The sequence below is a fragment of the Adiantum capillus-veneris genome, chromosome 12 (assembly GCF_014529385.1).
Source record: "Adiantum capillus-veneris isolate H3 chromosome 12, ASM1452938v2, whole genome shotgun sequence".
In the NCBI taxonomy this organism is placed as follows: Eukaryota; Viridiplantae; Streptophyta; class Polypodiopsida; order Polypodiales; family Pteridaceae; genus Adiantum; species Adiantum capillus-veneris.
In genome coordinates this window covers 85410150-85433538 of record NC_140942.1, presented here as the reverse complement: position 1 = coordinate 85433538, position 23389 = coordinate 85410150, and positions in this window count along the sequence as shown.

Below are 23389 nucleotides of genomic sequence, written 5' to 3'. Positions count from 1 at the left end.
CACTTGGCCATTCTAACCATGTTTTAAATATGGGTGCATTCAGCAGTTGGCCATCATAACACTTGTAATTTTACACAATGTTTGTGGGCTGAGTATATCCTAGATCCACCACATGGCCATTTAGACTTAGATTTCGGAACTAGATGCATGAACGATCCACCACTTGGCCATTATAACGAAGGTTTGAATTGTGGATCCAACTGGTGGTGTCTCATAGATCCATCACTTGGCCATTCTAACCATGTCTTAAACCTAGGTTCATTCAGCATTTGGCCATCATAAAACTTGTAATTTATACACAATGTTTGTGGGATGAATAGATCCTAGATCCACCACTTGGCCATTTAGACTAAGACTTGGGAAGTAGAGGCATGAAAGATCCACCACTTGGCCATTATATCAAAGGTTTGAATTGTGGATCCAATTTTTGATGTCTCCTAGATCCACCACTTCGCGATTCTAACCATGTCTTAAAGTTAGGTGCATTCAACACTTGGCCATCATAACACTTGTGATTTTACACAATGTTTGTGGGATGAGTAGATCCTAAATCCACCACTTGGCCATTATTGCCATGTATTAAATCTAGGTGCATTTAGCACTTGGCCATCATAACACTTGTAATTTTACGCAAGGTTTGTGTGATGAGTAGATATTAGATCCACCATTTCACCATTTACACTTACAATTTGGATATAGATGCATCAACGATCCATCACTTGGCCATTATAAAGAAGGCTTTAAATGTGGATCCAATTGTTGATGTCTCATAGATCCACCTCTTGGCCATTCTAACCATGTCTTAAAGGTAGGTGCATTCAACACTTGGCCATCATAACACTTGTAATTTTATAAAATGTTTGTCGAAATGAGTAGATCTTAGATCCACTACTTGGCCATTTAAATTAAGAATTGGGAAGTAGGTGTATCAAAGATCCACCACTTGGCCATTACATCAAAGGCTTGAATTATGGATCCAATTGTTGATCTCTCTTAGATCCACCACCCATTCTAACCATGTCTTACAGTTAGGTGCATTCAACACTTAGCCATCATAACACTTGTGATTTTATACAATGTTTGTGGAATGAGTAGATCCTAGATCCACCACTTCGCCATTTAGAAAAAGAATTGGAAATTAGGTGCATCAAAGGTCCAACACTTGGCCATCATAACACTTGTGATTTTACACAATGTTTGTGGGATGAGTAGATCCTAGATCCACCACTTGGCCATTTAGAATAAGAATTGGGAATTAAATACATCAAAGATCTACCGTTTGGCAATTATAACGAAGGCTTCAATTGTAGATCTAATTGTTGTTGTCTCTTAGATCCACCAGTTGGCCATTCTAACCATGTATTAAAATTAGGTGCATTCAACACTTCTCCATCAGAACACTTGTGATTTTACAGAATGTTTGTGGGATGAGTAAATCCTAGATCCACCATTGGCCATTTAGACTAAGAATTGGGAAGTAGGTGCATCAAAGATCGACCACTTACCCATTCTAACCATGTCTTAAAGTTAGGTGCAATCAACACTTGGCCATCATAACACTTGTGATTTTACACAATCTAGGTGTAATCAGCACTTGGCCGTCATAACACTAACAATTTTAGACAATGTTTCCGGGATAAGTAGATGCTAGATCCACCACTTGGCTATTTAGACTAAGAATTGGCAATTAGATGCCAATTGTAAAGAAGTCTTTAGTTGTGGATCCAATTGTTGGTGTCTCCTTAATCCACCACATGGCCATTCTAGCCATGTCTTAAAGCTAGGTGCATTTAGCACTTGGCCATCATAACAGTTGTAATTTTACACAATGTTTATGGTATGAGTAGATCCTAGATCCACCACTTGGTCATTTAGACTAAGAATTCCGAACTAAATACATCAAACATCCATCACTTGGCCATTATAAGGAAGGCTTGAAATGTTGATCCAAATGTTGGTGTGTCATAGATCCACCACTTGCCTATTCTAGCCATGTCTTAAAGTTAGCTGCATTTAGTACTTGGCCATCAAAAAACTTGTAGTTTTACACAATGTTTTCAGGATGAGTAGATCCTAGATCCACCACTTGGCCATTTAGACTAAGAATTGAGAATTAGATACATCAAAGATCCACCACTTGTCTATTATAACGAAGTCTTTAATTGTGAATCCGATTGTTGATGTCTCCTAGATCCACCACTTGGCCATTCTTGCCATGTATTAACGTTAGGTGCATTCAGCACAACTTGGCTATCATAACACTTGCAATTCTACACAATTTTTGTGGGATGAGTAGATACTAGATCAACCACTAGGTCATTTAGACTAAGAATTGGGAATTAGATGCATCAATGATTCACCACTTGGCCATTATAACAAAGTCTTGAAATGTGGATCCAATTGTTGATGTCTCATAGATCCACCACTTGGCCATTCTAACCATGTCTTAATACTAGGTGCATTCAACAATTGGCCATCATAACACTTGTAATTTTACACAATGCTTGTGGGATAAGTAGATCCTAGATCCACCACTTGGCCATTTAGACTAAGAATTGGGAAGTACGTGCATCAATTATCCACCACTTGGCCATTATATCAAAAGCTTGAATTGTGAAACCGTATCCTAGATCCACCACTTGGCCATTCTAGCCATGTATTAAAGTTAGGTGCATTCAACACTTGGCCATCATAACACTTGTAATTTTATATAATTTTTCTGTGATGAGAAGATCCTAGATCCACTACTTGGCCATTTAGACTAAGAATTGGGAAGTAGGTGGATCAAAGATCCACCACTTGGCCATTATATCAAAGGCTTGAATTGTGGATCCAATTGTTGATGTCTCCTAGATCCACCACTTGGCCATTCTAACCATGTCTTCCAGTTAGGTGCATTCAACACTTAGCCATCATAACACTTGTAATTTTACACAGTGTTTATGGGATGAGTAGATCCTACATCCACCACTTGGCCATTCTAACCATGTCTTAAAGCTAGGTGCATTCACTACTTGACCATCATAACACTTGTGATTTTACACAACGTTTATGTGATGAGTAAATCCTAGATCCACCACTTGACCATTTAAACCAAGAATTTGAAAATAGGTACATCAAAGATCCACCACTTGGCCATTCTAACCATGTCTTAAAGTTAGGTGCAATCAACAGTTGGCCATCCTAACACTTTTAATTTTACACAATGTTTGTGGGATGAGTAGATCTTAGATCCACCGCTTGGTCATTTAGACTAACAATTGGGAATTAGATACATCAAAGATCTACTAATTTGCCATTATAACGAAGGCTTGAATTGTGATCTAACTGTTGGTGTCTTCTAGATCCACCACTTGGCCATTCTAACCATGTCTTAAATCTAGGTGCATTCAACACTTGTCCATGAGAACACTTGTGATTTTACACAATGTTTATGGGATGAGTAAATCCTAGATCCACCACTTGACCATCTTAACTAAGAATTGGGAAGTAGGTGCATCAAAGATCCACCACTTGGCCATTCTAACCATGTCTTAAAGTTAGGTGCAATCAACAGTTTGCCATCATAACACTTGTGATTTTACACAATGTTTGTGGGATGAGTAGATCCTAAATCCAACAATTGGCCATTTAGACTAAGAATATGGAAGTAGTTGCATCAAAGATCCACAACTTGTCCATTCTAACCATGTGTTAAAGTTAGGTGCAATCAACACTTGGCCATCATAACACTTGCAATTTTAAACCATGTTTGTGGGATGAGTAGATGCTAGATCCAACACATGGCTATTTAGATTAAGAATTGACAATTAGATGCATCAAGGATGGATCACATGGCCATTATAAAGAAGGCTTGAGTTGTGGATCCAATTGTTGGTGTCTCCTAGATCCACCACATGGCCATTCTGCCCATGTCTTAAAGCTAGGTGCATTTAGCACTTGGCTATCATAACACTTGTAATTTTACACAATGTTTATGGGATGAGTAGATCCTAGATCCACCACTTGGTCATTTAGACTAAGAATTGGGAACTAGATACATCAAACATCCACCACTTGGCCATTATAAGGAAGTCTTGAAATGTGGATCCAAATGTTGGTGTGTCGTAGGTGCACCAATTGGCCATTCTAGCCATGTCTTAAAGTTAGGTGCATTCAGCACTTGGCCATCACAAAACTTGTAATTTTACACAATGTTTCTAGGATGAGTAGATCCTTGATCCACCACTTGGCCATTTAGACTAAGAATTGAGAATTAGATACATCAAAGATTCACCACTTGTCTATTATAACGAAGGCTTGAATTGTGAATCCGATTGTTGATGTCTCCTAGATCCACCACTTGGCCATTCTTGCCATGTATTAAAGCTAGGTAGATTCACTATCATAACACTTGTAATTCTACACAATGTTTGTGGGATGAGTAGATCCTAGATCAACCTCTAGGCCATTTAGACTAAAAATTGAGAATTAGATGTATCAACGATACACCACTTGGCCATTATAACAAAGGCTTCACATGTGGATCCAATTGTTGATATCTCTTAGATACACCACTTGGCCATTGTAACCATGTCTTAAAGCTAGGTGCATTCAGCACTTGCCATCGTAACACTTGTAATTTTACACAATGTTTGTGGGATGAGTAGATCCTAGATCCACCACTTGGACATTTAGACTAAGAATTGGGAAGTAGGTGCATCAAATATCCACCACTTGTCCATTATATCAAAAGCTTGAATTGTGGATCCGTCTCCTAGATCCACCAGTTGGCCATTCTAACCATGTCTTAAAGTGAGGTGCATTCAACACTTGGCCATCATAACACTTGTAATTTTATACAATTTTTGTGGGATGAGTAGATCCTAGATCCACTACTTGGCCATTTAGACCAAGAATTGGGAAGTAGGTGGATCAAAGATCCACCACTTGGCCATTATATCAAAGGCTTGAATTGTGCATTGAATTGTTGATGTCTCCTAGATCCACCACTTGGCCATTATAACAATGTCCTACAAGTTTATTCAACACTTGGCCATCATAAGACTTGTAATTTTACACCATGTTTGTGGGATGAGTAGATCTTAGATCCACCACTTGGCCATTTAGACTAAGAATTAGAAAGTAGGTGCATCAAAGATCCACGACTAGGCCATTCTAACCATGACTGAAAGTTAGGTGCAATCAAAAGTTGGCCATCATAACACTTGTAATTTTACACAATGTTTGTGGGATGAGTAGATCTTAGATCCACCACTTGGCTGCTTAGACTAACAATTGGGAATTAAATACATCAAAGATCTACTACTTTGTTGGGGTATAAAGCCGAATGTGGTCGCCCAGGTAAGTGGGCGGGCCGCCAGGTATGTACACATACTCTTTTGTAAAAACCTAATAAGAACTCACTATGCTCTACACATTACAGTAGAGCGAGTTCACCATATCGTCGTGCTCTTCTTCTCGCACTCTCTCTCGCGTCGCACTTCCGCTCGTACTCCTTCAACTGATATCAGAGCTCAGATCGAGGCTCGGGACAGCACTGCAGGAGGCTAGAGTCACCAGCTCAGATTGGAGTGAAATTCGACAGGCAAAGACACGGCCCCAAATCTCGTGGGAGCAACCGAAGGCCTTGGTGTTGTCAGAAATTCATTCTGAGATCATCTCGGCCACGGTTCGGCTTCGACAAAGGTCTACGCAGGCCATTTTCGACTACGTGGTGTCAACGGGTGCAGATCCGACTCTGCAAATTTGGGGGTTTTTGGCCTATGACTGCAGGTGCTGAGGATATCGACACTCCCAGAGTGTTGATTTGTGGCTGTCTACACATCGAAGGACGCTCACAATTCTTGGAGGCGTGTCACATACGACACGGACGCATCTACACATAGACTGTAGGCGACATCCACTAGTTCATCAGGTAGCTTGTGTTTGCTGCTTGATATTCTAGATTTCATCCTGACATTGCAGGTCCTTCCACATGGGATGTATTGTCAGAGATGATGTATGTCTGTTGAGGGTTTGCTGGCTGTGAGTCACGCAGCAAACAACTGCCGCACCGGTTACAACATACAGTGGGAAATTTGTGGATGTATGACTTTGTGGAAAGTCTATGTATTGTCAGATTTACTGCATCCTTTGTTGAGGGTTGAGTGAGGTTTTATTGAGCTGGGGGATTCTCGAATGTTGAGATCCTTTCGGTGATACAGGTCTTGGAGCGATCCCTCGAGCACCCTTAGATAGGCAGCTAGGATGTATTTACTGTGAGTTAGACAGTTGGGATTGCATCTTTGCTTTACTGCCGTTAAGGCATTGTCACAGTCTATGCTTACAGGATAGTGACAGGACAGTGAGAGACAGTACAGGTGCAGGACAGGTTTACTCGCAGCTTACACTGTCAGAGAGACAGTGTTTTTTGAGCTGTTTTTGGTCTGTTTTTGAGTACACCAGAGCCATTTTACAAAGGAGACTCTACCAAAATTTATGCAGAATCTGAAGCTTTCTTGGTTCATTTGACAGGTTGATATTGGTTCAGAGGTCAGTTTACAGGGAAAACTTTGCCGAATTTTTCCCAGGAAAGTAAACTACTGTGAAGCGTAGCTATGGCTGGATCACAGGACACTGCTCTTTACAATATCAAGAAGCTGGATGGAACCAATTTCCCATTGTGGAAGAAGCAGATTTGGCACGTGTTGGTACAAAAGAACCAGATAAAACCTATAAAGCTCAAGGGGATAAAACCAGAAGATATGGACGAAGATGAATGGAGCGAAATGGATGAATTGGAACTTTCTACCATTATGCTGACTTTGGCAGAAAGCGTTTACTTCAATGTAGCAGACGAGATGTCGGCTTATCAAGCATGGTTAAAGCTGAGTGATCTTTATGAGAAGCAGAGTGCAGCTTCACAGGTATACTGGCTTAAGAAGCTTATTGACTTGAAGATGAAAGAAGGGACACCTATGTCCAATCATCTGAATGAATTCAACACAATCTATAGTCACTTGTCAGCTCAAGGTGTCAAGTTTGATGAACCTGTTAGAGCTATGTTCTTGTTGATCACATTGCCGGAAAGTTGGGACACTTTCTGCACAGCTTTGAGTAATTCTGCACCACCAGATGGTTTGAACATAGCAGGTGTAGAAGGAAGTCTGCTTACTGAAGAAACCAATAGAAAGACAATGGACAAAGGCAAAGGAACAGCCTTAGTTGTCAGGGGAAGGACCAAAGAAAAGTACAAAGGTGGAAAGAGGAATCAGTCTCGTAGAAAGTCTCGCAGTGCTAAAGGCAAGAGTGACATAGAATTCTACCATTGTGGCAAGAAAGGTCACATGAAAAGAGAATGCAGAGAATGGAAAGAAAAAAAAGGCAAAGAGAAAGCTGAAGACCATGGTGAGAAGAACAAGTCCTCACTGAAGATCCAAGAAATAAATGTGACAAACACTGTTGCAGAGGATGACAGTCTAGTGTCAGGAGACATCTACTTCTTGAAGAATACAATGGACTCAGCTCTTCTTACAGCATCTGATGGAAATGCACTGAGTGACTGGATTGTAGACTCAGGGGCATCACTTCATGTGTCTCCAAACAAGGAGTGGTTTACCTCTTATGTGACCACTAAAGATCATGTTCGGCTAGGCAATGGGCAGACATGCGAGATCTTAGGTGTTGGAGATGTTCAATTGAAGTTTCAGAATGGCTCTTCTTTCACGCTGAAGAATGTGAGACATGTTCCCGCAATTACAAAGAGCTTGATCAGCACACGTTTACTTGATGATGCTGGCTACGTCACCACTTTTGGACAGAACATGTGGAAGATATCCAAGGGTTCTATGACAGTAGCACATGGAGTAAAGTCTGGAGGATTTTACATGATTTATGTATCAAATGTCTCTAAAAATGTAATCAATGTAACCGAGTAGCGGAACATTTCTTTTTGGCATAGCCGGTTAGGACATATGTCCAAGAAGGGAATGGAAATCTTGTCTCGTTCTGGTTATTGCCTGGCTTTTCATTTAATGATTTTGAATTCTGTGAACATTGTCTATATGGTAAGCAAACACAGCAGCCACATAATCATAGAAGAAGTAGAAGAGATACACAGTTGGCACTTGTTCATAGTGATTTGTGTGGACCTATGCCTAACGTATCTCTAGGGGGAGCTTCTTACTTTATGACATTTATAGATGATTACTTGAGGAAAGTATGGGTTTAATTTCTCAAGCACAAGGATGAAGCGTTTAGTGTTTTCAAAGCTTTTGTGACACTTGTGGAGAATCAGAGTGGCAAGAAGCTTAAATGCTTACGCATTGACAATGGTGGAGAGTATGTTTCAAAGGCCTTTAAGGACTTTTGTGAGTCAAAAGGTATAAAACGTGAACTTACTGCTCCTTACAATCCTCCTCAAAATGGTGTTGCTGAGAGGATGAATAGGACCATACAAGAGAAGGTCAGAAGTATGTTGTCTAATGCACAGCTGCCAAATGGGTTTTGGGCTGAAGCTGTATCAACAGCTGTTCATCTTGTAAATAGATCTCCTAGCAAGGTTTTGCAGAAGGATTCACAGCCAGAGATGGTATGGTCAGGCAAGGTGCCCTCATACAAGCATCTCAGAGTCTTTGGTTGTGAGGTAATTCTCATGAGATGGGGTACAGACTTTGGGATCCCGAATCCAAAAAGGTTGTCCGCAGCAATGATGTTCACTTTAATGAATCCAAATATCATTCTAAACCAGAGAGGGTTGAGGAGATTAGAAGAGTTGTCTGCCAAGAAGATGGAACTGCACGTGCAAGACAAAATGTCACGGCTCAAGAGGAGCAAGGACAGGATAGAGTGGAACCACAGGTTGTGGCTGAGCCTGAGCCACCTATTGTGCGTAGATCTGGGTGTCACGCGACCTCCTGATAGGTTTGTTCCATCTATGAACTATGTCATGTTGAATGATTGCAATGAGCCTTCATGTTACAAGGAAGCAGTGCAAATGAAGGACTCCGGGAATTGGAAATTGGCCATGCAGTCAGAGATGACAGCTCTGCATAAAAACAGGACATGGAAGCTAGTTAAATTACCACAGGGCAAAAACGCTATACCTTGTAAATGGGTTTACAGGTATAAGATCACCGCTCATGATAGTCAGCCAAAGTACAAAGCAAGGCTTGTTGCCAAGGGCTTTAAGCAAGAACAAGGCATTGACTTTGATGAAGTCTTCTCTCCGGTGGTCAAGATGACTACATTGAGATGCTTTCTTGCATTGGCTGACATATTAGATTTGGTGTTGCACCAAATGGATGTCAAGACAGCATTCTTGCATGGTGATTTAGATGTGGAAATTTACATGCAGCAGCCAGAAGGGTTTGTTGAGAAAGGAAAGGAAGATTGGGTATGCCAGTTGTTAAAGAGTCTTTATGGCTTAAAACAATCACCGAGGGCATGGTACCATAAATTCCACAAGTTTATGCTTTCTCAAGGCTACAAACGTAGTGAGTTCGATCACTGTCTATATACAAAGAAGGCTAAGGATGGTAGTTGGCTGATCCTTATTTTGTATGTGGATGACATGTTGGTTGCTGGCAAGCACTTGGAAGAAATTTCAGCTTTGAAGTCAAAGATGGAAAAATCGTTTGACATGAAAGACATGGGTGAGGCAAGTCATATACTTGGTATGCGCATTGAGAGAGACAGATCAAAGAAGTTGATTTGGTTATCTCAAACAGAGTATATTGACAAGGTTTTGCAATGTTTCAATATGGAGAAGGGAAAGGCACTGAGTGTTCCATTGCCACCATATGTGAAACTTAGCAAACAAGATTGTCCTGTGTCTGAGGAAGAACAGGCTGAAATGGATAAGATTCCATATGCGTCTGCAGTGGGTAGTTTGATGTATGCAATGATTGCTACTCGCCCAGACATTGCATTTGCAGTGGGAGTAGTAAGTCGATACATGTCAAACCCAGGCAAGAAACATTGGGAGGCAGTGAAAGGAATATTGAGATACCTGAAAGCTACAAAGAGTATGCGTATATGCTCTGGGAGTTAGGAGCTAAGTGTAAAGGGTTTTACAGACTCAGATTATGCAGGTGACTTAGACAACCGAAGGTCTACGTCAGGGTATGTCTTTACATTGGCTGGTGGAGTAGTATCATGGCGTTCTAGATTACAAGATTGTGTTACTCAGTCTACTACAGAGGCTGAATATGTTGCAGCATCAGAGGCATGCAAAGAATCAATTTGGCTTAATCGACTAGTAGCAGATTTGGGAATCAAAGAAGAGATGCCTGTGTTATATTGTGATAGTCAAAGTGCTTTACAATTGGCTTGCAATCCAGTTTATCACTCAAAGACAAAGCATGTGGATGAGAAGTATCATTTCATCAGGGTCAAAGTTCACACCACAGAAAATCCTGCTGATCTACTTACAAAAGGACTTCCCTCAGAGAGCTTTGCGCATTTTCGCAAGCAGTTAGGTGTCGGGTAGTACATCACTTCTCTACATCTCTTGTATATTAGCTTGTATAGTAGCTTCTCTCACACTTAAAGTACCACATTGGACGCACTCTCTCTCGCGTCACACTTCCGCTTGTACTCCTTCATACTTTTCCATTATCCCGAAGGCTTGAATTGTGGATCCAATTGTTGGTGTCTCCTAGATCCACCACTTGGCCATTCTAACCATGTCTTAAAGTTAGGTGCATTCAACACTTGGCCATCAGAACCCTTGTGATTTTACACAACGTTTATGGGATGAGTAGATCCTAGATCCACCACTTGACGAGTTAAACTTAGAATTCGGATGTAGGTGCATCAAAGATCCACCATGTGGCCATTCTAACCATGTCTTAAAGCTAGGTGCAATCATCACTTGGCCATCATAACACTTGTGATTTTACACAATGTTTGTGGGATGAGTAGATCCTAAATCCAACAATTGGCCATTTAGACTAAGAATATGGAAGTAGCTGCATCAAAGATCCACCACTTGGCCATTCTAACCATGTGTTAAAGTTAGGTGCAATCAACAGTTGGCATCATTACACTTGTATTTATACACAATGTTTATGGGATGAGTAGATGCTGGATCCACCATTTGGCTATTTAGACTAAGCATGGTAATTAGATGCATCAAGGATTGACCACCTGGAGATTATAACAAATACTTGAATTGTGGATCCAATTGTTGGTGTCTGCTAGATCCACCACTTGGCCATTGTATCCATGTCTTAATGTTAGGTACATTCATCACTTGGCCATCATAACACTTGTAATTTTACACAATGTTTGTGGGATGAGTAGATCCTAGATCCACCACATGGCCATTTAGACTAAGAATTGGAAAGTAGGTGCATCAAAGATCCACCACTTGGTCATTAGAGCAAAAGCCTGAATTGTGGACCGAATGGAGCGCCTCGAGCCTGTCATGGTAAAGCAAACAGAGGCACCACCTAGCTTCAGCGGCTAGGACACAAATAACACACCACCATAACAAAGTTTTCATCCAAGAGAGATGGATGCTTGGGAGTAATGATGAAGAGGAAAGGGAATGAGATCAAGTGAGAGAGAGAGAGAGAGAGAGAGAGAGAGAGAGAGAGAGAGTGAGGGAGGGGGTATAACAGCTTAGTACTTAGGCACCACAAAAGGATGGCGAATCCGCACACCCTTCACACATACACAAGCTCACTCCAAACACAAGATTAGGTGGCGATTCCGCACACCTCTCATGGGCAAAACATTGCAAGAAAACATACTCACAAAACCTCAAGCTTTATTTAGAGAATAAGGCGATGAAATGGGGAGCATAGGGTAGGGGAATGAGAAGGGAGAGAGTGGTAGAGCACATGGCGGATAGGTGGGAGTTGATGGCGAAGACTCGCACGAGGGTTATGGCCATCATCCTTTATTTAGTTTCCCTTCATCTTCCATAGCCCAAGGGTGTAGAGGTCATGCTCAAGACGAGCATGGTGATTGCGGTGATGGTGATGGTGATGGTGTGGGTGTGTGTGTGTGTGTGTGCACTAGGCACACACAGTGCATAGTGTACTCTTTGGTGATGGTGTGTGTCCTTAGTGTGATGGTGACCCCTCTTTATATAGGGGAGGAGGGGGGAGAAATTCTAGAATTTAGAAATGAAGAAATCATTATCTACATAGGCCATGTGACTATGGGCCCCACTTGTCTAGCTGTGTGTATATGTACCAGAACAGGAGTCTCATGAGAGAGAGACTAAGAGAGAGAGATGGGTTGAAAAAGTGAGAGGTGACATGGAGAATAAAGTAATTACAAGAGGGGAGAGAGGGGAGTGTGTTCAGAGGTGAATCTGTGTGCAGATGTGTGTGAACACAAGAAAAATCAGGTAACCACCGGGTGGGGATGGGTCTGTGGGCACCTTTTTCAGTGAAACTGAGTGTGTGTGAGTGTGGGGGAGGTTATTTAGCTACAAGACAAGAGACATGGCGCCCTTTAGAGAGAGAGGGGGGTATTTGGGTCATGGGATATGATAGGAGAGAGAAAGAGGGGGTGGGGTATACTATTTTGGAAGATAGGGTAAGTTGCATGTGAGTTAGGGTGCATTATTGGTGAGTTATAATGCATTATTGGTAAGAGGTGGGGAAGCTTGAGGGGAGAGAGAAAGGAGAAAGGACAAGGGGAAGAGAGAGGGGGTTGACCTTTTGAGTGGAGGAGAGGAAAAGGGACACCCGACGGGGCAACAGTGAAGAAAAAGGAGGCAAGGTGGGGATGGGCTACCCCGTAGGCATGAGGTGGCCTATTTTATCTTTCTTATATATTTACATAATCATACTTTATTTATTTTTTCTTACTTTTTTCTAATGCCTTTTATCACTCCCTCCCTAAGAGGGGGTTTTCATGGGGTGGGGACGAGAGAAGAGGGGTATGGGAGCTTGGCTTTTGAACAGCCCCCATCATTAGCCATCCCCTTTTGGCTAGAGACATTCATGTCTCTAGCTCATCTGTTTGATCATTATCGTCGGAGGTGGGGGATGATGGTGTGTCCTCATCTGGAATGTCAATTGGTGGAGCCTGGTCAAATCGAAAAAAATAAGGTTTAAGTCGCCAACCATTTACCCTGGTTTTATGAAGTTTTCCATCAGCCTCCATAAGCTGGTAGCTTCCATTGACATACTTTTTCCTGACGATGAAAGGACCTTCCCATCGGAGTAGGAGTTTCTTATCCTTGCGCGTGTCAAAACGATTGTCGTAGCGGAGCACCAACATTCCTTTCTTCAATTCTTTTTTCCGGAGATGCTCGTTAAAACTAAGCCGTCTATGCTCTGCTTGTGCTGCATAATAATTTATTGCTTCTTCTGTGTCCAGCTGCAGTCTTTCCAAGCTGATGATGTGGTCTCTCAAATGCATGTTGGGCTGTTGAAGCTGGCTTGCCATTACTCTGAGACTTTGTAGTTGCACTTCAATGGGCAAGATTGCTTCCTTACCAAATACTAGATGATACGGTGTGAATCCCAAGGATGTACGAAATGAAGTTCTGTAGGCCCATAAAGCTGGTAGTAGATACTTATCCCAGTCTCCAGGATGATTGTTTACCTGCTTGGTAATAATTTTAGAAACCATTCCATTTACCTTTTCAACTAGGCCATTACATTGAGGGTAATATGGTGAAGAGTGCCTCCTTGTAATGCCCAGTTTCTGCATTGATTCTCCTACCAAGTCTGCTCTGAAACCTAGCCCTCTATCAAAGATGATCTCTAAAGGTGTGCCAAACCTACAGCATATGTGCTCGTAGAGAAATTTAGCTACCTCTACCGCTGTGATTCTAGTGGTGGTTGTAGCCTCTGCCCATCTAGTCATGTAGTCGACCCCCATGATAATGTAGAATTTTCCTGAGTTGGCCCTAGGTAATGGCCCAATGGCATCGATACCCCAATTTTTCAAATGGGCCATATGAGAGAATAGGTGTCTGTGGTTCAGGCATAAGTGACCTAGTGCCGGCCTTTTGACGCAACTTACACGTTTTGCACCAATGGTGTACATCACGGTTGAGGCTAGGCCATATGAAGCCTGCCTGCAAGATTTTCCTACTTGTTATGTCTAGGGCAAAGTGACCACCACAAACCCCATCGTGACAACTAGCAATTACTCCCGTGATTTCCTGAGAGAGAGGGACCTTCCTGAGTATTTGGTCCTTACCCTTACAGTACAAACCGTCATTGATGAGTCGATACCTTGTGGCCTTCCGCGTCAGCCATTGCTTCTATCCCTTTGTTAAATCTAATGGGCATTCCCTTGTTTCCAAAAAATGCATGATGTCAGGCAAGGCATCACTTCCTTGAAATAGAGGGAGCTTTAGTTTTATTGCTCCAACCACCACTTCTTGTAGTCTTTCACTTGCTAGGGCATCTGCTTCTTGGTTTTGAGCCCTTGGGATATGGTGTATTTGAACTTCTTCAAACTTGCCCAACAAGGTTTTTACACCACTTAAGTGAGTCCTTAAACTAGGATTCTTGCATGTCCATGCTCCATTTACTTGCCTTACCAGAAGTAGAGCATCCCCAAATACATTAAGGCATTGTACACCTTGTGAGACGCACCATTGTAGACCCTTGGTTAGTGCTGCATACTCAGCTTCATTGTTAGAATGTGAATCTAACAATTGGCCCAACGAAAATACCTTTGTCCCTTTGTCATCAAAGACCACTATGCCTGCAGCTGCTTTGTCGGACGCTCGCTTGTAGGCTCCATCAAAGTAGAGAGAGTATGCTCCTTCTACCATCGGTGGTACTAGAGGTAATCGGACTTCTCCTTCCTTAGATTGCTTCTCCTTCCCTTCAAAGACTTGGTAGGTCATGAGTCCCCCCAAACTTGCCCTTGTCGTGCTTTCTACCTGTACCGTGTAGTCAAACTCTTGCACACGAACTAGCCATTTAGTAATTCTAGCAGACACATCCATGTGTTGTACAACATAGGGAAATATTTCATCCGTGGTTAGAATCACAAATTGCTTAGGCAGCAAATATGACCTAAACTTTGTAGTTGCAAATCTAAGAGCTAGGACTAAGTGTTCCACATGGGTGAAATCTTTCTTTCCTGCTGTCATCATTCGACTAGAGAAGTAGATTGGCCTCATGAAAGATGTCTTCGTATCCTTTTGGAGTAGCACAGCCCCCAATGAGTCATCACCAACACTTGAGGTGACATAGAAATTTTCATCCCACTTAGGTGGTGAGATAGTTGGCAGAGTGGCTAAGACCTCCTTTACCTTGTTGTAGTGATGTTCGCTTTCCTCGTCCCAAGTGAAAGTTGATCTTTGAGTGAGTTGTTGCAGTGGTAGAATAGGTTGTGATAGTAGATGTATGAATCTACTTAAGTACCTCACCTTCTGTAGAAAAGAGACCAGTTGACGTGCGGTCGTTGGTGAAGGTAGGGCTATGAGTGCGGACACCTTACTTGGGTCGGCGTTGATACCTCTTGCTGAAATTTCATGGCCTAGTAGAATGACTTTACTCTCCCCAATGTGACATTTATCCACATTTAACTTCCCACCTAGGCTCTGCAACCTGGCCAAACCTTCAATTACCTTTTCTAAATGTGAAATACGGGAGCTATATATACAAAAATCATCAATGAACACTCTTATGGATGTTCCAAAGAACGGTTGAAAAACATATGTGACATACCTTTGGAATGTGGCAGGTGCATTTGTGAGACCAAATGGCACAACCCTGTATGCAAAATAACCCCATGGTGTGATAAAAGTGGTTTTTAGCTGATCCTCCAAGGCTATGCGTATTTGAAAGTATCCAGAATAACCATCACAGATGGTATAGCATTCAAAACCCGCTACTTCATTCAGAATTTCATCCAAGAAAGGGAGAGGAAAGTGGTCTCTCTTTGTAGCTGCATCTAGTGGTTTGTAGTCAACACAGACCCTCCACTTACCATTCTTTTTAGGCGTCACCACTACGGGTGACACCCATTCTGAGTTTTCTACAGGATAGATGAATCCCGCCTCCAGCAGTTTCCTTACCTCGGCCAAGAGTGCCTTTTCTTGTATGACCCCCAGTCGTTGTAGCTTTTGCACAACTGGTTTTACCCCTTCCTTCAGCTTAATATGATGTTCCACCACTGTAATGCCTGTGATTCTTTCATAGTTGTCAATGAACAGGTTAGGAAATCCCATCAACATTTGCAAAAAACTATCTTTCTCCTCAAGTGTTAATTCCGTAGACAACATACCCTTCAACCTACTTCCTCCTAGGCCAGGTGATTTGCTCTCCTCTTCATTGGGTTGCCCTTTTGGTGATGGATCACCAGTTGTGATTACCCTTTGTGGATCCTTCATAATGATACCCATCACATCAATGGAACTGTCACTTTCGTCCGTGGATGTGGTATCCTCCTCAGAACTGGAAGATTCGCTAGTGGTTTCATCTGCCGATGTTTCCAGATTCATTTGCTTCTGCTTGCCAATCCTCATGTCGTAGTAGATTGTCTCCCCTTTCTTACCGGTCATGCGTAGAAGGCCAGTACCCCAGTCCTGTTTTGCCTTCATGGCCATCAACCATGGCCTTCGCAAAATTAGTGGATAGCCCTCCCCCTTAGTAGGCATTACAAAAACATCTACCTCTACCTCAGTGTTGAAAGCTTTGATTTTCACGACACTTACCACACCCACACACTTTACTTTTGCATTGTTTGCCATCTTTGCCTTGCATGGAGAAGGCCTGTCAACCTCCAGCCCTAATCGAAGCATCATAGCTTCGCTCATTACACAGATTTGTGCACCTCCATCAATGTAGGTGTTTCCAACCCTCTTTCCTTTTATGTTTACGTCGACAATTGGAAGGATGTCATCCATGTTGCATCCCGAAATTGCTCTGGTACCTTTGTTTTGGAGCGTCTTGTACTTACCATTTTAGACCATTGTCGCCTTACTTTAGGTACAAGATGTAGCAGCTGTGGCCATGTAATCTTCGGTCCTTGCTCTGCCACATCCAATGTTAGATCATAGGGCTTAGAACTTTCCCCTAGCTGGAAGTCGGTGATGCCCAATTTCCGTCGTGGCTTGGATGGCCTCTTGCTAGTTTCTCCTCTCATGCTTCTCTCATAATCTAATTGTGTAGCCTTCTCCCACCTAGATCTTTTCACAGTCATGGCCTCAAGTGGTTCTAAAAAGGTTACCTTCTCCTTACCCTTGTCCCTCTCCTTTGCTCTGGGTGGATCCACTACTACGGCTTTTCCTTTCTCTTCTAGCCTTATGATGTTTAGAGGGCGATCAAGTGGTGGGGCTGGTGGAAGAGGTGGAATGGATGCTTGTAGTGGTGGAAGAGGTGGAATGGATCCACTACTACGGCTTTTCCTTTCTCTTCTAGCCTTATGATGTTTACAGGGCGATCAGGTGGTGGGGCTGGTGGAAGAGGTGGACTGGATGCTTGTAGTGGTGTCTGGGGTGGACGTAGAATTTGTGTTGGTGGGGTTGGTGCTCGGGGTGGGGGTGTTCTTTCTCTAGGGGGTGACAATTGGTTCCTCCTACCTCCTCTATTATAGTTTTGTCGTGGTTTGGGACAGTGGTACATACCATGACCGTCTTCTCCGCAGTTGTAGCAATGATACTCCCTATTTTGTCGTCGTGCTCTTCCAGGGTCTTGATCTCTTTCTTGACTCCTCCCTTGCTATATTAAGTGGACAGACAAAATTTGCAATTGGTCAGTGATATGGGCCAACATATCTTTACGGTCATCTCTTACCCCAAGAGCCGGTGGTGGTGGTATGGTGATTGTCGTAGTTGCTGGTCAACGCGATGTTCCTGCTTCTGTTGACTCGTTTTCTTTATCTTTCATTCACAGCTTCTTGTCCTTAAGGCGAGCAATCTCAACGGCTAACTCGTACGTAGCCGGGAATCTACCTTTCACCTTCTCCTTGAGAAGCGGCCATAAGCCATGCGTGAACCGATCTTTTTTTAGGAAATCGGGTGCGGCTTCCCCCCTTGCCAGTGACTCAACCCACCGTTCCCACAAATCCACAAATTTGGACTCATAGGTGGCATATTCTAAAAGACCCTCCTGCTACAAGTCTCTCAACTTGTCCCACAACTTTTCTGAAGTGGTACCTCCCCCAAAGCGCCTCTTAAAAGCGGTTTTTAAGGGTTCCCAGTCATCCTTGGTTGCTTGTGGAAGTGCATTGTACCATGATCTAGCTTCTAGCTTCATGAGATGTTTAAATATTCTAACCCGAGATTCATCTGTATCTTTGTTGCTCACTACACATGCTACTTCAAAGTCATCTAGGAAGTCTGTTACCAAATCCTCCCCCTTCTTTCCTTTAAATGTTGGAAATGCTACACTTGCCATGATTACTGAGAGAGAGCTAGAAAGACACACTGCTTAACTTGCAAAAGTTTTTTTCTTCTTTACAAGGAGGCGTGTATACCCTCTTATACTAGGACATAGATTAAAACTTCAAACGGTACATTGCCTTGTACCAAAGGTAGGACAAATGGTTGATCTGATGCCAGAACCTCAAAAAATCTCTCCCCACCGAGCATGGTGTCAATGACGTGCTGGTAGTGAGCCTTCAAATCCAGTATTACCTTGATTGAGCGTACACGTGTTGGTATGTGTGATCTGTCTTGAGGTAGGTTGTACTGATTCATGTGAAGCTTAGAGGTGCTTAGTCACTGTCCAAGCTTGTGGGAGAGGGTGGTGTTCTTTCCTGAAACAAACTCCGTAGATCCCTAGTTTCTCTAGTGAGAGTGTGAGCCAATGATTCCGTTATCTGTGCTGCAGCATCAGGTGCGAGTTGAAAACTGACTGTGATAATTACCTCGGTGACTTGAGTTACCCGATTCTCAAAGAAGAATAGTGTTGATTCTCTATTGTGTAGAGCTCCTTCCATTTTGTTGTTGTGGGTTGGTTGTAGGTTGCGGACATGGTTTCGACATTCTCCTTCTTCTTCTTGGCACTTGGCCTATGTATATCCACTGGGTTTGGCATGTTGGTTGACTCTCCCACTGCAAATCGATTACTGTTATGCTTGGCACTCGAGCTTCGATGGAGATGCGGAGTTCGTCTAGTTGTGCTTGGAGCTCTTCTTCTTCTGTCGTCCAATTAGCAAATCCTGCTAGCCATTCATCCATTCACAATAGTTTAGGGGTTTCAGTCTTATAAAGTGAAGGGTTTCATGAAAAGATCCTCAGTGGGGGCACCAAATGACGGAAGCAAAGCAAACCCCGAACCCCCGACGGCCTCTAAAACACCGGGGACCGAATGGAGCGCCTCGAGCCTGTCATGGTAAAGCAAACAGGGGCACCACCTAGCTTCAGCGGCTAGGACACAAACAACACACCACCATAACAAAGTTTTCATCCAAGAGAGATGGATGCTTGGGAGTAATGATGAAGAGGAAAGGGAATGAGATCAAGTGAGAGAGAGAGAGAGAGAGAGAGAGAGAGAGAGAGAGAGAGAGTGAGGGAGGGGGTATAACAGCTTAGTACTTAGGCACCACAAAAGGATGGCGAATCCGCACACCCTTCACACATACACAAGCTCACTCCAAACACAAGATTAGGTGGCGATTCTGCACACCTCTCATGGGCAAAACATTGCAAGAAAACATACTCACAAAACCTCAAGCTTTATTTAGAGAATAAGGCGATGAAATGGGGAGCATAGGGTAGGGGAATGAGAAGGGAGAGAGTGGTAGAGCACATGGCGGATAGGTGGGAGTTGATGGCGAAGACTCGTACGAGGGTTATGGCCATCATCCTTCATTTAGTTTCCCTTCATCTTCCATAGCCCAAGGGTGTAGAGGTCATGCTCAAGACGAGCATGGTGATTGCGGTGATGGTGATGGTGATGGTGATGGTGTGGGTGTGTGTGTGTGTGTGTGTGTGTGCACTAGGCACACACAGTGCATAGTGTACTCTTTGGTGATGGTGTGTGTCCTTAGTGTGATGGTGACCCCTCTTTATATAGGGGAGGAGGGGGGAGAAATTCTAGAATTTAGAAATGAAGAAATCATTCTCTACATAGGCCATGTGACTATGGGCCCCACTTGTCTAGCTGTGTGTATATGTACCAGAACAGGAGTCTCATGAGAGAGAGACTAAGAGAGAGAGATGGGTTGAAAAAGTGAGAGGTGACATGGAGAATAAACTAATTACAAGAGGGGAGAGAGGGGAGTGTGTTCAGAGGTGAATCTGTGTGCAGATGTGTGTGAACACAAGAAAAATCAGGTAACCACCGGGTGGGGATGGGTCTGTGGGCACCTTTTTCAGTGAAACTGAGTGTGTGTGAGTGTGGGGGAGGTTATTTAGCTACAAGACAAGAGACATGGCGCCCTTTAGAGAGAGAGGGGGATATTTGGGTCATGGGATATGATAGGAGAGAGAAAGAGGGGGTGGGGTATACTATTTTGGAAGATAGGGTAAGTTGCATGTGAGTTAGGGTGCATTATTGGTGAGTTATAATGCATTATTGGTAAGAGGTGGGGAAGCTTGAGGGGAGAGAGAAAGGAGAAAGGACAAGGGGAAGAGAGAGGGGGTTGACCTTTTGAGTGGAGGAGAGGAAAAGGGACACCCGGCGGGGCAACAGTGAAGAAAAAGGAGGCAAGGTGGGGATGGGCTACCCCGCAGGCATGAGGTGGCCTATTTTATCTTTCTTATATATTTACATAATCATACTTTATTTATTTTTTCTTACTTTTTTCTAATGCCTTTTATCACTCCCTCCCTAAGAGGGGGTTTTCATGGGGTGGGGACGAGAGAAGAGGGATATGGGAGCTTGTCTTTTGAAAAGCCCCCATCACCACCACTTGGCCATTCTAACCATGTCTTGAAGTTAGGTGCATTCAACACTTGGTCATCAAAACAGTTGCAATTTTACACAATGTTTTTGGGATGAGTAGATCCTAAATCCACCACTTGGCCATTTAGACTAAGAATTGCAAAGTAGATGCATTAAAGATCCACCACTTGGCCATTCTAACCATGTCTTCAAGCTAGGTGCAATCAACACTTGTGATTTTACATAATTTTTGTAGGATGAGTGATCCTAGATGCAACAATTTGCAATTTAGACTAAGAATTGGAAAGTAGTTGCATCAAAGATCCACCAATTGGCCATTTGAACCATGTCTTAAAGTTTGGTGCAAGCAACAGTTGGCCATCATAACTCTTGTGATTTTACACAATGTTTGCGAGATGAGTAGATCCTAGATCCAACAATTGGCCATTTAGACTAAGAATTGGGAAGTAGTTTCATCAAAGATCCATCACTTGGCCATTCTAACCATGTCTTAACACTAGAATGGTAACCTAACAGTACATAAAAGTGTCCTTTCAAGGTTTTGGGAAAAATTCAAAAACCATAGTAGATCCACTCATTTTGAAAAATCCTTTCATGAGCTTATAGTTCAATAACTACTACATATGGAAAAAATGAGAAACTTGTAATTTTTCTCATCCCATGGTCACTACAAGCCTCCAAAGTTGATGGACCGGTGCATTTTGCCCAAAACAACAATTTCTTACGGTTGATTGCATATAAATAAGAGTGGAGATTTTTGTAGGACATGAGATAAAATGCCTAGTTAACTTCAATGGGTTGGTGACCAAAACATATGGTTGCTTTTACCTCACTAATTGTTTTTTGGGCAAAAAAAATAGGTACAAAAAAGTTGCATTTTTGCCATTCTGCGGACCTTTCATCAAAGTTTCTATAGTCACACTCAATACAAATACTATATACATGTTTTCTTAGTTCCCTTTGGGCCTTTGGATTCAAAAGGAGCCATGGAGCATGTCAAAAGGATAATGGATCTCTTACAATTGGAACCTTGGGGGCAATGATAAAGTGCTAAATACAGCAAACATGAAAAAACTGGGTTTAGCATTATGACCTCTAGAAACCCATAGAAACTACTCAATATCTAGCCAAGTTTGTAGTCTATGATTAGATATGGTTACTACCTACAAAATACACACAATTGGCCTAAGAAACTAGCAATATTGAGAAAGTTATACTTGCTACTCTAAAATGTATCGTATTCTTCAGCAATCAAAAAACTCAACCATCATCATATACTATGCTATATAGCATATTAGGTCCCTGAAAACTCAAGGAAGATTATCTTTATGTTATACATTACACTTACACAATCAAAATTGAATTTGAATATCAAGAAAGCCACCAAAAAAATCATAAAAGTGCTAATTTTGGCCAAAAAACAGGATTATGCAATTCTTGTAAATTGGTCATAACTTTCAATGTTAACACTTAGCTCTCCCTAAAAGCATCAAAACATGTTGAGAACTATGAAGGCCTAACCTCTAGCCATCTAAACCTCACAAACATGAAGATTAGAATGGTATAGTTGCCAAAAATTGAAAAAAAGCCAAAAACAGGACACGTTTTTTCACACAGTTTAGGTTCAAAAAAATTTTGCAAGAGTAAGGTTAATGGCGAGATCGATACTAAAAAACAAATGCTAAGTTTTTTTCAGCTCATAAGGCAAATTTGTGGATATATAGCACCTAGAAATTCATTTTCATACTCTTCAAATAATTCAAGCAAAATGGTCACTTAACAGGACACAAAAGTTTCCAAGGACATAAAAGTGTCCAAGGACATAAAAGTGTCTTGTTACCATTCTAGTGTTAAAGTTAGGTGCAATCAACACATGGCTATCATAACACTTGTAATTTTACACAACGTTTGTGGGATGAGTAGATGCGAGATCCACCAATTGGCTATTTAGACTAAGAATTGGAAATTAGATGCATCAAGGATCGACCACATGGCAATCATAACGAAGGCTTCAATTGCGGATCCAATTGTTGGTGTCCACCACTTGGACATCATAACACTTGTAATTTTACACAATGTTTGTAAGATGAGTAGATCCTAGATCCACCACTTGTCCCTTTAGACTTAGAAATAGGAATTAGATGCATCAACGATCCACCCGTTGGCCATTATAACGAATGCTTGAAATGTGGACCCATTTGTTGGTGTGTCCTAGATCCACAACTTGGCCATTCTGACCAGGTCTTACAGCTAGGTGCATTCAACACTTAGCCATCATAACACTTGTAATTTTACACAATGTTTGTGGGATGAGTAGATCGTAGATCCACCACTTGGCTATTTAGACTAAGAATTGGAAATTAGGTGCATCAAAGATCAACCACTTGGCCACTATAGCAAAGGATTGAATTGTGGGTCCAATTGTTTGTGTCTCCTAGATCCACCACTTGGCGATTCTAACCATGTCTTAAAGTTAGGTGCATTCAACACTTGGCCATTAAAACACTTGTGATTTAACACAATGTTTGCGGGATGAGTAGATATAAATCCACCACTTGGCCATTGAGAGTAAGAATTGGGAATTGGATGCATCAATGATTCACCATTTGACCATTATAACG